The sequence below is a fragment of the Oncorhynchus tshawytscha genome, linkage group LG05 (genome assembly GCF_018296145.1).
Source record: "Oncorhynchus tshawytscha isolate Ot180627B linkage group LG05, Otsh_v2.0, whole genome shotgun sequence".
NCBI lineage: Eukaryota > Metazoa > Chordata > Actinopteri > Salmoniformes > Salmonidae > Oncorhynchus > Oncorhynchus tshawytscha.
The window spans coordinates 12973277-12985863 of record NC_056433.1 but is presented as its reverse complement, the minus strand read 5'-3'; the positions used below and the strand labels follow the sequence as shown (position 1 = coordinate 12985863).

General features: G+C 44.2%; 1 long non-coding RNA gene across 1 annotated transcript; it reads right to left on the bottom strand.

Moving 5' to 3' along the window:
- Positions 1-314: 314 nt before the first annotated feature.
- On the bottom strand, positions 315-12423 carry LOC121846485. The gene is made up of 4 exons (XR_006083352.1): positions 12293-12423; positions 1945-2024; positions 1291-1381; positions 315-1060 (listed from the first exon to the last, which is right to left on the bottom strand). It is a non-coding gene; the product is annotated as an uncharacterized LOC121846485 (long non-coding RNA).
- Between the last annotated feature and the right edge of the window lie 164 nt (positions 12424-12587).

The following is a 12587-nucleotide window of genomic DNA, read 5'->3' as shown; positions in this document are numbered from 1 at the left end:
CGCTACAACTCCCGTACGGCTCGGGAGAGACGAAGGTTGAAAGTCATGCGTCCTCCGATACACAACCCAACCAAGCCGCACTGCTTCTTAACACAGCACGCATCCAACCCGGAAGCCAGCAGGACCAATGTGTCGGAGGAAACACCGTGCACCTGGCAACCTTGGTTAGCGAGCACTGCACCCGGCCCGCCACAGGAGTCGCTGGTGCACGATGAGACAAGGATATCCCTACCGGCCAATCCCTCCCTAACCCGGACGACACTAGGCCAATTGTGCGACGCCCCACGGACCTCCCGGTCGCAACCGGTTATGACAGAGCCTGGGCGCGAACCCAGAGTCTCTGGTGGCACAGCTGGCGCTGCAGTACAGCGCCCTTAACCACTGCGCAACCTGGGAGGCCCCCGGGGGTCATCCTTTCTGACGTTGGGCTCTGTTGGGGTGGCTCCATTGTATGTGAAGTTTTACTTTTCCTTGTTGGACCCTACCAAAAGTAGACCTCTATCAGTTGGTTCATCCCTCCCCCTCACCTAACACCTCAGATGAAGTCATCAGTTTTGTCCCTGTGCGTACTGTTTTGCCAAGATCATTGGGTGCCAGGGGAGAATTTACCATAGGTTCTTTGCCCTACGTCACCTGAGAACAGTTTAGAAATTGCTTTCATTATACGACTGGCAGAGAAGCAGCCACAAACCTGAAAGGGAAAGAGTAAGTATTGTCCCTTAATTGCATTTTACAACTTAACCAAAGGATGATTATTTATTGCAGGATGGAGGACACCTTAGTCATGACCAGGTTTATTAGGAGATTGTTGTTGTCTATCAGGATGATTGTTGTTGTCTATCAGGATGATTGTCTATCAGGATGATTTTTGTTGTCTATCAGGATGATTGTTGTTGTCTATCAGGATGATTGGTCAGAACATGTCTCTGGCTGATCAGACCGTCTGATGAGTCCTGCAGGAGACAGGACACCAGGAGGTGACATGACTGTTGCTGCAGCCCTGGCTGCTTGGCCGTGTCAGCACAGTTGGTGTACTTATTAGCATAGAGGCAGGGGCTGGCTATGAGAAGGGAGGGACAGAGAGTAAGAGAGAGAAACAAATAGATTGTGAGAAACTAAATAAATGGCTTAGATTAACTTTATTGTCTGTCATTAGCAGAAAAAGCAATGTGTTACAAAAAGAACAAAAGAGATAAAGTTGCAAATGGAATTTGAATCATATAATTCTGGCAAAGGTAATTGAGTTCAATAACAAATGTGAGTTTGATTGTGTTGCTTTTAGCCACTTACTGCACGGTCTGCTATCGCAGGCACCAGGACAGTCTCCAGAGGTGCATCATGACTTGTAGGGGTGGTTGGTGTAGTTTCCACTGTAATAGGTCTGAGCATAAAACATGAAAACATGGTTAACACACACACATTATCTGAACCATAACATGCCACAGTATAGCAGGGATAGACAGTACTGGAGAGCCACGAAATGTATAGAGACTGAGAAGGACAATGCCATGTGAATGGGTGGCTCATGTATGCATGAAATATCTTATATGGTATGATCCTGTTGAGAAGAACAGTAGTGATTGACATAGAAGTCCTTGTAGTAGGAGCAGGGTACCACAGTGCAGCCGATCTGGATGGTCATGAGAGCAGAATCAAGACACAGGCTCTTACAAGAGCGTGCCTATAGTATGATCATGACGCTCTGTGAGAAGCCTACAAATTGTTGTGATACCCTGAACAGTATGTTTTGTTTGTAGTAGAGTGAAATATGTATACTGAATCAATATGATAAAGGCAAATGTTTTTTCAAATGGTGGGTGGTGGATGATAGGTGAGTTAGCCTTTCAGAATGGAAAGCATTTTGAGACCTTGGTGAAAAGAGCTACATAAAATGCTATTCATTGCTATTATATGTTTATATACAGTACACAGATGCACCTTCACCTCATCAGTCCAGGAGTGGATGATATTACTCCAGGAGCTATTGTAGCTGGGCTTACACAGGTTATCTCCACAACTGCTGGCTGGTTGAAAATAGAGAAACGGTAAAGGGGGGAGGATGGTGTCAGTATTAGGTGAGCCATATGGTAAAGCAATAAGATTCTTCCCTCACTTGAGGATTAGGCATCAAGGGAAACACATCCCTCCTGTGCACAGTGACTGGATCTGTCTTTGTGAAGGCAGGAAATTGAAGAAACCCTCCTACCTTTCCCCTGGGGTCAGATGATTACTTTAACTCAGCCTAATATCTGTAAAGCATCTGAAATATGGTATATTCTCTAAGTTGTCCATTCATACCTTCTCTCCGATTTACAAATGAGACCTTTACAAGTCTCAGAGTCTGGTCTCCCACAAAACTAACAACCACAAGTATTTACAGTTCTGCTCATAAGTTATTCATGTGTATCTGATCTGATGATCATGTAGACAATGGAATCTGTCTATTCAAATACTTTAGCTACGCTTGACTCAATCAAAATCTTAACATATTTGAAAGAAAACAAATACTATTAGAACCTGTCTGTCTGTCTGTCTGTCTGTCTGTCTGGCTGGCTGTGACTATTGGCTGTGACTATTATAGGAGTAGAAGGAGCTGTTTTCAGGTGATGTTGCCAGTGCTTCAGATGTGACATGTCTGTGCAGTATGTGGCTCTGAGAGGGGTGGTGGAGGAGGAGGGAGTGTACTGCTGATCTCTCTTTGGTTCCAGGGGCTGTGGTTCATGGAGCAGGTACTAGCTTGGGCTTCCTCGTTCCTGCTCTGAGGGAGAGAGAAAGACGCCAGGGGAACAGTGAGACTAGTCCCAGCACAGACAGCTAACAACAACCCCAGTAAGCCTATTATGCCAATGCTTTTGATGAAGTTTCCAGATTACCCACTGTTTATTGAAGAACTGCTTATCATGATGTAGCTAAGAAAAATAGTTGGGAAAAGGATTGAAAGTGCTTTCCATTTTGTAGGTTTATCTTCGCCACCATCTGAACAAATAATAATCCACCTGGACCACGAGGTCAAGAGGGAGCTGGATGTAAGGTAAGGTGGCTGTCTCCTGGGTACGTGCTTTCAAAACCTGGTCACACATGCTTACCTCTCACATTTGTGAACACATCAAATCAGGTTCTAGACCATGTAGCTAGGCCTTAGACCACTAGACAGAATGAGTCAGGTTCCAGACCATGTAACTAGGCCTCAGACCACTAGACAGAACGAGTCAGGTTCCAGACCATGTAACTAGGTCTCAGACCACTAGACAGAACGAGTCAGGTTCCAGACCATCAGGCCTCAGACCACTTCAGGTTCCAGACCATGTAACTAGGCCTTAGACCACTAGACAGAACGAGTCAGGTTCCAGACCATAGACCACTAGACAGAACTCAGGTTCCAGCCTCAGACCACTAGACAGAACGAGTCAGGTTCCAGACCATGTAACTAGGCCTCAGACCACTAGACAGAACGAGTCAGGTTCCAGACCATGTAGCTAGGCCTTAGACCACTAGACAGAACGAGTCAGGTTCCAGACCATGTAGCTAGGCCTTAGACCACTAGACAGAACGAGTCAGGTTCCAGACCATGTAACTAGGCCTTAGACCACTAGACAGAACGAGTCAGGTTCCAGACCATGTAGCTAGGCCTTAGACCACTAGACAGAACGAGTCAGGTTCCAGACCATGTAACTAGGTAGACCACCAGACCAAGTCAGGTTACAGATCATGTAACTAGGCCTCAGACCACTAGACAGAACAGAGTCAGGTTCCAGACCATGTAACTAGGCCTTAGACCACTAGACAGAACTAGGAGTCAGGTTCCAGACCATGTAGCTAGGCCTCAGACCACTAGACAGAACGAGTCAGGTTCCAGACCATGTAACTAGGCCTCAGACCACTAGACAGAACGAGTCAGGTTCCAGACCATGACCACTAGACAGAACGAGCAGGTTCCAGGCCTTAGACCACTAGACAGAACGAGTCAGGTTCCAGACCATGTAACTAGGCCTCAGACCACTAGACAGAACGAGTCAGGTTCCAGACCATGTAACTAGGCCTTAGACCACTAGACAGAACGAGTCAGGTTCCAGACCATGTAGCTAGGCCTTAGACCACTAGACAGAACGAGTCAGGTTCCAGACCATGTAACTAGGTCTTAGACCACTAGACAGAACAAGTCAGGTTACAGATCATGTAACTAGACCTCAGACCACTAGACAGAACGAGTCAGGTTCCAGACCATGTAACTAGGCCTTAGACCACTAGACAGAACGAGTCAGGTTCCAGACCATGTAGCTAGGCCTTAGACCACTAGACAGAACGAGTCAGGTTCCAGACCATGTAGACAGAACGAGTCAGGATCTTAGACCACTAGACAGAACGAGTCAGGTTCCAGACCATGTAACTAGGCCTCAGACCACGAGTCAGGTTCCAGACCATGTCAGACCACTAGCCTCAGACAGAACGAGTCCAGACCATGTAGCTAGGCCTTAGAACACTAGACAGGTTCCAGACCATGTAACTAGGCCTCAGACCACTAGACAGAACAGAGTCAGGTTCCAGACCATGTAACTAGGCCTCAGACCACTAGACAGAGACCATGAGTCAGGTTCCAGACCATGTAGCTAGGCCTTCAGACCACTAGACAGAACGAGTCAGGTTCCAGACCATGTAGCTAGGCCTTAGACCACTAGACAGAACGAGTCAGGTTCCAGACCATGTAGCTAGGGCCTAGACAGAACGAGTCAGGTTTCAGACCCACTTAGACCACTAGACAGAACGAGTCAGGTTCCAGACCATGTAGCTAGGCCTTAGACCACTAGACAGAAGGTTCCAGACCATGTAACTAGGTCTTAGACCACTAGACAGTCAGGTTCCAGACCATGTAACTAGACAGAACGAGTCAGGTTCCAGCCTCAGACCACTAGACAGAACGAGTCAGGTTCCAGACCATGTAGCTAGGCCTTAGACCACTAGACAGAACGAGTCAGGTTCCAGACCATGTAGCTAGGCCTTAGACCACTAGACAGAACGAGTCAGGTTCCAGACCATGTAACTAGGCCTTAGACCACTAGACAGAACGAGTCAGGTTCCAGACCATGTAACTAGGCCTTAGACCACTAGACAGAACGAGTCAGGTTCCAGGTTCCAGACCATGCCTTAGAACACTAGACAGAACTAGGCCTTAGAACACTAGACAGAACGAGTCAGTCAGGTTCCAGACCATGTCAGGTTCCAGACCATGTAGCTAGGCCTTAGACCACTAGACAGCTCAGGTTCCAGACCTTAGAACACAAGACAGAACTAGTCAGGTTCCAGACCATGTAACTAGGCCTTAGACCACTAGACAGAACTAGTCAGGTTCCAGACCATGTAGCTAGGCCTTAGAACCCTTAGACAGAACGAGTGCAGCAAAATCAGCAGGCTAGTTACTGGTTTCATAACAATTGCCAGTAAAAACTTGAATCTTATCATTGATGTTCATTATCTAATGTATTATATGATATACAACCAGCTCAATACGATAAAAGTGGTATGAAAATGTAGTAATATTAATATTAAGGCAACTGATTTATTTTCAACATGTTGCTGGTCGTAAATTGGACTCCTCTCCTCAGGTCGTTATGCTTATTGACCGCTCTGAGGCTCTGATGAGATATAAAATAAACATGAGACCAGTTAGTTACTAGCTACTAAGACAAAAATAAAGGCTTCTTGGATGACAGAGAAAATGACTAGATATGGTCCTACACTCATCATCCTTCAGGTCAAAATAGACAACATAGAAAAGTCAATAGATTTCATCCAGAAATCAGCAATCTAAATGTTTTATACTATTGACTGACCATATAAACTGAGTGTACAAAAAATTAAGAATACCTTCCTAATATTGAGTTGCACCCACTTTTACCCTTAGAACAGCCTCAGTTCGTCAGGGCATGGACTCGACAAGGTGTTGAAAGCATTTCACAGGGATGCTGGCCCATGTCGACTCCAATGCTTCCCACAGTTGTGTCTTGTTGGATGGATGTCCTTTGGGTGGTGGACCATTCTTGATACACACGGGAAACTGTTGAGCGTGAAAAACCCAATAGTGTTGCAGTTCTTGACACACTCAAAACTGTGCGCCTGGCACCTACTACCATACCCCATTCAAAGGCATTCCAATCTTTTGTCTTGCCCAGTCAATCTCTGAATGGCACACACGCACAATCCATGTCTCAATTGTCTCAAGGCTTAAAAATCCTTTAATAACCTGTCTCCTCCCCTTTATCTACACTGATTGAAGTGGATTTAACAAGTCACATCAATAAGGGATCATAGCTTTCACCTGGATTCACCTGGTCAGTCTGTGTCATGGAAAAAGCAGGTGTCCTTAATGTTTTGTACACTCAATGTATATTCAGTATAGAGTGAACATTTTTTGCTCCATTACTTGATGTAGGCTAGATGTAGTGATGAGATAGATATCAATATACATGTTATACAAAACATAAATATTGAGGTGATTCTAAAGCACTGCCTGGGCTACAGAACAACCCACTTACAGTTGAAGAGTCCTCTACATTATCCGCCCAGGTAGCTGCCACCTCTAGAACAGCAAGGAGACCCAAACACACAGGAAGGTGAGAGTGGACATGACAGCATTGGGAACAGTCCTCAGTGTGTTGGACATTCTGTTATATACCCCCCAGCTCCCGCTGACACGTGGATTAACCACACAACACAAGTAGATTTAACAGAAATGGAAGGACAGGTTTAAGATAGTGTATTTATAGACGTGGAGCCTGGCACAATTCCCTCCGTTGTCATCACGTCCTTGAAAGGTTTGTGGAAAAGTCTCATAACACATACAATATGTATGGTTTGTGTCTGTGCATGTTTATTTTACCTTTATTTAACTAGGCAAGTCAGTTAAGAACAAATTCTTATTTTCAATGATGGCCTAGGAACAGTGGGTTAACTGCCTGTTCAGGGGCAGAATAACAGATTTGTACCTCGTCAGCTCGGGGGTTTGAACTTGCAACCTTCCAGTTACTAGTCCAAAGCTCTAAACACTAGGCTACCCTGCCGCCCCGTGTTTCTGAGCATATAGTGTTGTTTTGGCATACACTACATTACCAACAGAATGTGGACACCTGCTTGACGAAAATCTAATTCCAAAATCACGAGCATTAATACGGAGTTGGTCCCGACTTTGTTGCTATAACGTCCTCCACTCTTCTGGGAAGGCTTTCCCCCAAGATGTTGGAATATAGCTGCGGGGACTTACTTCCATTCAGCCACACGAGCATTAGTGAGGTCGGGTACTGATGTTGGGCGATTAGGCCTGGCTTGCAGTCAGCATTCCAATTCATCCTAAAGATGTTCAATGGGGTCAGGGGTCTGTGCAGCCAGTCAAGTTGTTCCACACTGATCTCGACAAACCATTTCTGTGTGGACCTCACATTGTGCACGGGGGCATTGTCATGCTGAAACAGTAAAGGGCCTTCCCCAAACTGTTGCCACAAAGTTGGAAGCACAGAATTGTCTAGAATGTTATTGTATGCTGTAGAGTTAAGATTTCCTTTCACTGGAACTAAGGGGTCTAGCCCAAACAGCCCCAGACCATTATTCCTCCTCCACCAAACTTTACATTTAGCACTATGCATTCAGGCAGGTAGTGTTCTCCTGGCATGTGCCAAACCCAGATTCATCCATCAGACTGCCAGATGGTGAAGCGTGATTCATCATGCCAGAGAACGCATTTCCACTGCTCCAGAATCCAATGGCGGCATGATTTACACCACTCCAGCCAACACTTGGCATGGTGATCTTAGGCTTCTGTGCAGCTGCTCAACCATGGAAACCTATTTCATTTATCTGTTATTTTACCAGGTAAGTTGACTGAGAACACATTCTCATTTGCAGCAGACCTGGGGAATAGTTACAGGGGAGAGGAGGGGGATGAATGAGCCAATTGTAAACTGGGGATTATTAGGTGACCGTGATGGTTTGATGGCCAGATTGGGAATTTAGCCAGGACACCAGGGTTAACACCCCTACTCTTACGATAAGTGCCATGGGATCTTTAATGACCACAGAGAGTCAGGACACCCGTTTAACATCCCATCCGAAAGACAGCACCCTACACAGAGCAGAGTCCCCAATCACTGCCCTGGGGAATTGGCATGTTTTTTAGACCAGAGGAAAGAGTGCCTCCTAATGGCCCTCCAACACCACTTCCAGCAGCATCTAGTCTCCCATCCAGGGACTGACCAGCACCAACGCTGCTTAGCTTCAGAAGCAAGCCAGCAGTGGTATGCAGGGTGGTATGCTGCTTCATGAAGCTCCAGACAAACAGTCCTTGTGCTGACATTGCTTCCAGAAGCAGTTTGAAACTCGGTAGTGACTGTTGCAACCGAGGACAGACAATTTTTACTCGCTTCAGCACTCAACAGTCCCATACTGTGAGCTTGTGTGGCTTACCACTTTGCAGCTGAGCCATTGTTGCTCCTAGAGGTTTCCACTTCACAATAACAACATTTACCGTTGACCAGGTTAACTCTAGGGGCAGAAACTTGACATCCAATGACTGTGCCATATTGAAAATCACAGAGCTCTTTTTTTTAAACTAGGCAAGTCAGTTAAGAACAAATTCTTATTTTCAATGACGGCCTAGGAACAGTGGGTTAACTGCCTTGTTCAGGGCCAGAACAACAGATTTTTACCTTGTCAGCTCAAGGATTCGTCCAACGCTCTAACCACTAGGCTACCTGCCGCACCTAGCTCTTCTGTAAGGCCATTATACTGCCAATGTTTGCCTATGTAGATTGCATGACTGTGTGTTCGATTTTATACACCTGTCAGCAATGGGTGTGGCCGAAATAGCCGAATCCACTCATTTGAATGGGTGTCCACATACTTTTGAATATATAGTGTAACCCGATGATCTTTCAGACTGATCACTTATGCTTGGATAATCCATATATGTGGAATTGTTTCCATTTGGAAGGAAGAGATTGGAAATGTACCTATCAAGTACATATCATGTAGTCCTAAATCCACAGTACTGTTCAGCAAGAGAATCACTCAACCCAGTCACCCAATAGCTACAGTATACTTTAAACTAACTTTCTACACCATTGATGAACACTGTGATTGGCTGGTAGTAGAAAGTGTATAATGTATAGAGGAAGGTCACAACGAACCCCGCTATGTAAACGACACATCACTTAATTTGGTTGTCCTTGAATGTTTTTTTTTTTAAATCTATTTTTTTTTTCTCAAACAAGTCATGCTTTAACTACTCAAGTTAGCTCTATACAATATTGACCTCTCTGGGCCAATGAACAACACTGCACCCTTTTATTTTAAAGGCACAGTCTGGGATAAGTAATGCTGCTCAATGGTAATTCTTGGAGAATATAACTTTTAAATGTACCATGAGCTTAGAACCCCATCATAATGCAAAGGTTGTATCACTAAATGTTTTATGTTTTGAGTTTTTGTAAACATTGTTTCGCCTCCAAATATGTTTAGAACTATCACGTTGATCAGTTGAGTGGTTACATTCCTCCATGCCCTTTCTTCAGCTGTATACCAAACCAAGTTGTTTTATCAACACATAGCTCAGTGGCCTTGTTAAGTGGCTGCACTTGTGTCTTTGCATAACATTGCAAACTCGTATCATGTCCTTGATACATATATATATTTTTTAAATCTTGAATGAAGTTGTAAAAATAAGTGTACTTGTAGTTTGATGCTTGAGTCAAAATGTAAACTAAAAGTCATTATGATACACATGGCCGTCCAGCAAACCAGTCCCCCAACAGTCAAACTTGAAATGTTCCTAGTCTAATTTGTTCTGTAGAGGATAGAAAGGGCTTAAATACAAACGTACAGCTTACAGCTATATTAAATAAAGTGAAGTTGATTCATTAAGTTGACAGGTGAGCCTATCATCTCAGGGTGTCTCAGGGCAGGCGATCAGTTGGTGCACTTGGACGCCAGGTGGCAACTTGAGGGTGGTTCAGCTCCACTTCTTTGCCAGGCTAGAGCAGTTGGAGTACTTATTCCTGTAAGTGCAGGAAGTGGTGGAAGTGGCTGTAGAGAGAGGAGACTGCACAGGGAAATTGTATTTTTTGCTGAGAATGTTTTTGTTGATGGGGGGCCTGAACAAATCTTTTTGCCCGCACTGACGCTGCAGACAGCTATATCGGTCCAGTAATACAGGACTATTAAAGGCCCAGTGCACTACTTTTGTGAAAAAATCTGTTTACATTTCTGATTTATTACTACAAATGTTTACTTTGATTTACACCCTCAGCACCCCTACTTCCCGCGGCTATGCATAGCATACACAAAAAGTATAACAAATGGAATGAGTGACTCTTAACGTGTACGCTGGGAGTCGGGAAGCAAGTCCAGGAAGTGTATTTAATAAATAAATGAACATAGAACAAAGCAAGAGACACAGGTAGTGTACAGAGATGAACACTGGACCAGAAACAATAACAACTGGGGAAAGAACCAAAGGGAGTGACATCAGGCAGGTGATGGAGTCCAGGTGAGTCTGATGAGTGGATGGTGCGCATAACGATGGTGATAGGTGTGTGTAATAATGAGCAGCCTGGTGACCTCGAGTGCCGGAGAGGGAGTATATGTGACAGTACTCTAGGGCAGGTAGTCTAGGGCAGGTAGCAATGTTGATTGTAAGGGCAAAAGATGACACAAGCACACAAAGCATGTTTTTCAAATATGGTTGGATAGTTGCACAGATCGAACAATAAAATTGAATTCACCATGGTTCCAGTTCACCAGATAACCATGTCTGTGTCTGTGATGACGTTGAATCAACATGGAAAACTAATTGGATTTGTAAAAAGTAATCAACATAAGAGCATTTTGTCTTTTCTTTTTAACCCAACTTTTAACCTAAATCTAATGGCATGGTGAAATGTTTGATTGATTTCACGTTGAATTCACCTTAGTTGATAACTCAACCAAATGTAAATCAAAACTAGATGTTGAACTGAGTTTGTGCTGAGTGGGTATGCCCTAGTGCACTATTTTGACCAAAGCCATGGGCCCAGGTCAAAAGCAATTCACTATATGGAATAGCATGCCATTTCAGACACATCAATTATTCTCCCATGAGATGGGGAGGGACATAAGTGAATAGTAACTACCTAAAGACTTTATGAATATGTTGAATATATCTTTTGCACGTTTATGATCTATGCACATGTAACAGTACTCTTCTTGCGTTGTGTACAATCAGTCATCGACACAGAACTCCAACATGTAGCACCAGTCATGTAGATTTATTCTGATAGGAACGGCACAAAATTGCACGTCATGCAATGCACGTCTCACCATCCAACTCTGCACTCACGCACGCTGGTTTGGTGCTTGTTCACTGGGCTAGTTACCAAAATAATACAATTACAATATACAATATAATATATTTAACAATGTACCTGATAGGAACGGCACAAAATTGCACGTCATGCAATGCACGTCTCACCATCCAACTCTGCACTCATGCACTGTACAAAATATATGAACCCCCCCCACCAGAGACAGTAAGTTGCTAGCTAGTACTGGCGGGAATTCTTTACAACAAAATGCACAACAAATATTCTCCAAAAACCGCTGCATCTTATGTGTGATGTTCGAATAACATTTACAAACAATTTGATATAAATTGTACATTTAAATCATCACTTGAGAGTATAAAAATCACTTTTGATGTACAGTGCTTTGCAACCAACAACTTACCGCTGGTTTGGTGCTTGTTCACTGGGACGATTCTAACTGGAACATCCCCCCTCGTAAGCAAGCTACGCAAACCAGCCAATAAGATGCCATGTTGAGTAGGTGAAGGCAAGACAAACTCAAACCAAAATCCCATTGGCTTAACAATAAAGTGGCAAGGGGAATCACCAATATAACCCTGTTACACACATACAGCTGAGGCTGACATGTTTGAAGTTAAGCCTAAATGTACTTCCAGAATTGACCGAATTGAAATGGAATTGATCCCAACCCTGATGAGCATACCCCTGATAAAGGCTCCAGATCAGGTTTAAGTACCTACTAATGTAAATTGACGTTTAGGGCTATTTAGTAGGTCTACATGTGACCTACACAGCTGTTCTCTACTTTCCTCTATTTCAAAAAGTATACTCCTTACATGAAAACGAATCATCCGAATAGGGCTATGACTAGACACATTATAGGCCTAGAAGACACCTAACCTATGACCTGGAATAATCCCTTTAACTCAAACTGTATCAGTGAGAGAGCTGATAGCAAGATTTCGTACCTGAGCTGAAAGGGGGAATATTTTGTCGTCCTTGTCCAGCTCCTCGACTATTGGGCCGTTTCTCTTTGCTTTCAAACATTTTTCATAGCCTAAGTACTATGATTCTCCCCTCAGCTCGATGTAGCCACTGGCTTATAATAAAAGGATGTGGCCACAGAAGGGTCCGTGCTATCCGGAATCCTAGGGTTTGGGGTAGCGACATCCCAATGATTCCGTATAGCACTCATGTGAGTGTTGTCTCCATCGCGCGCTTGAGACGTCGAAGTACTGCACATGCGTACAGTAGCATCCGTGG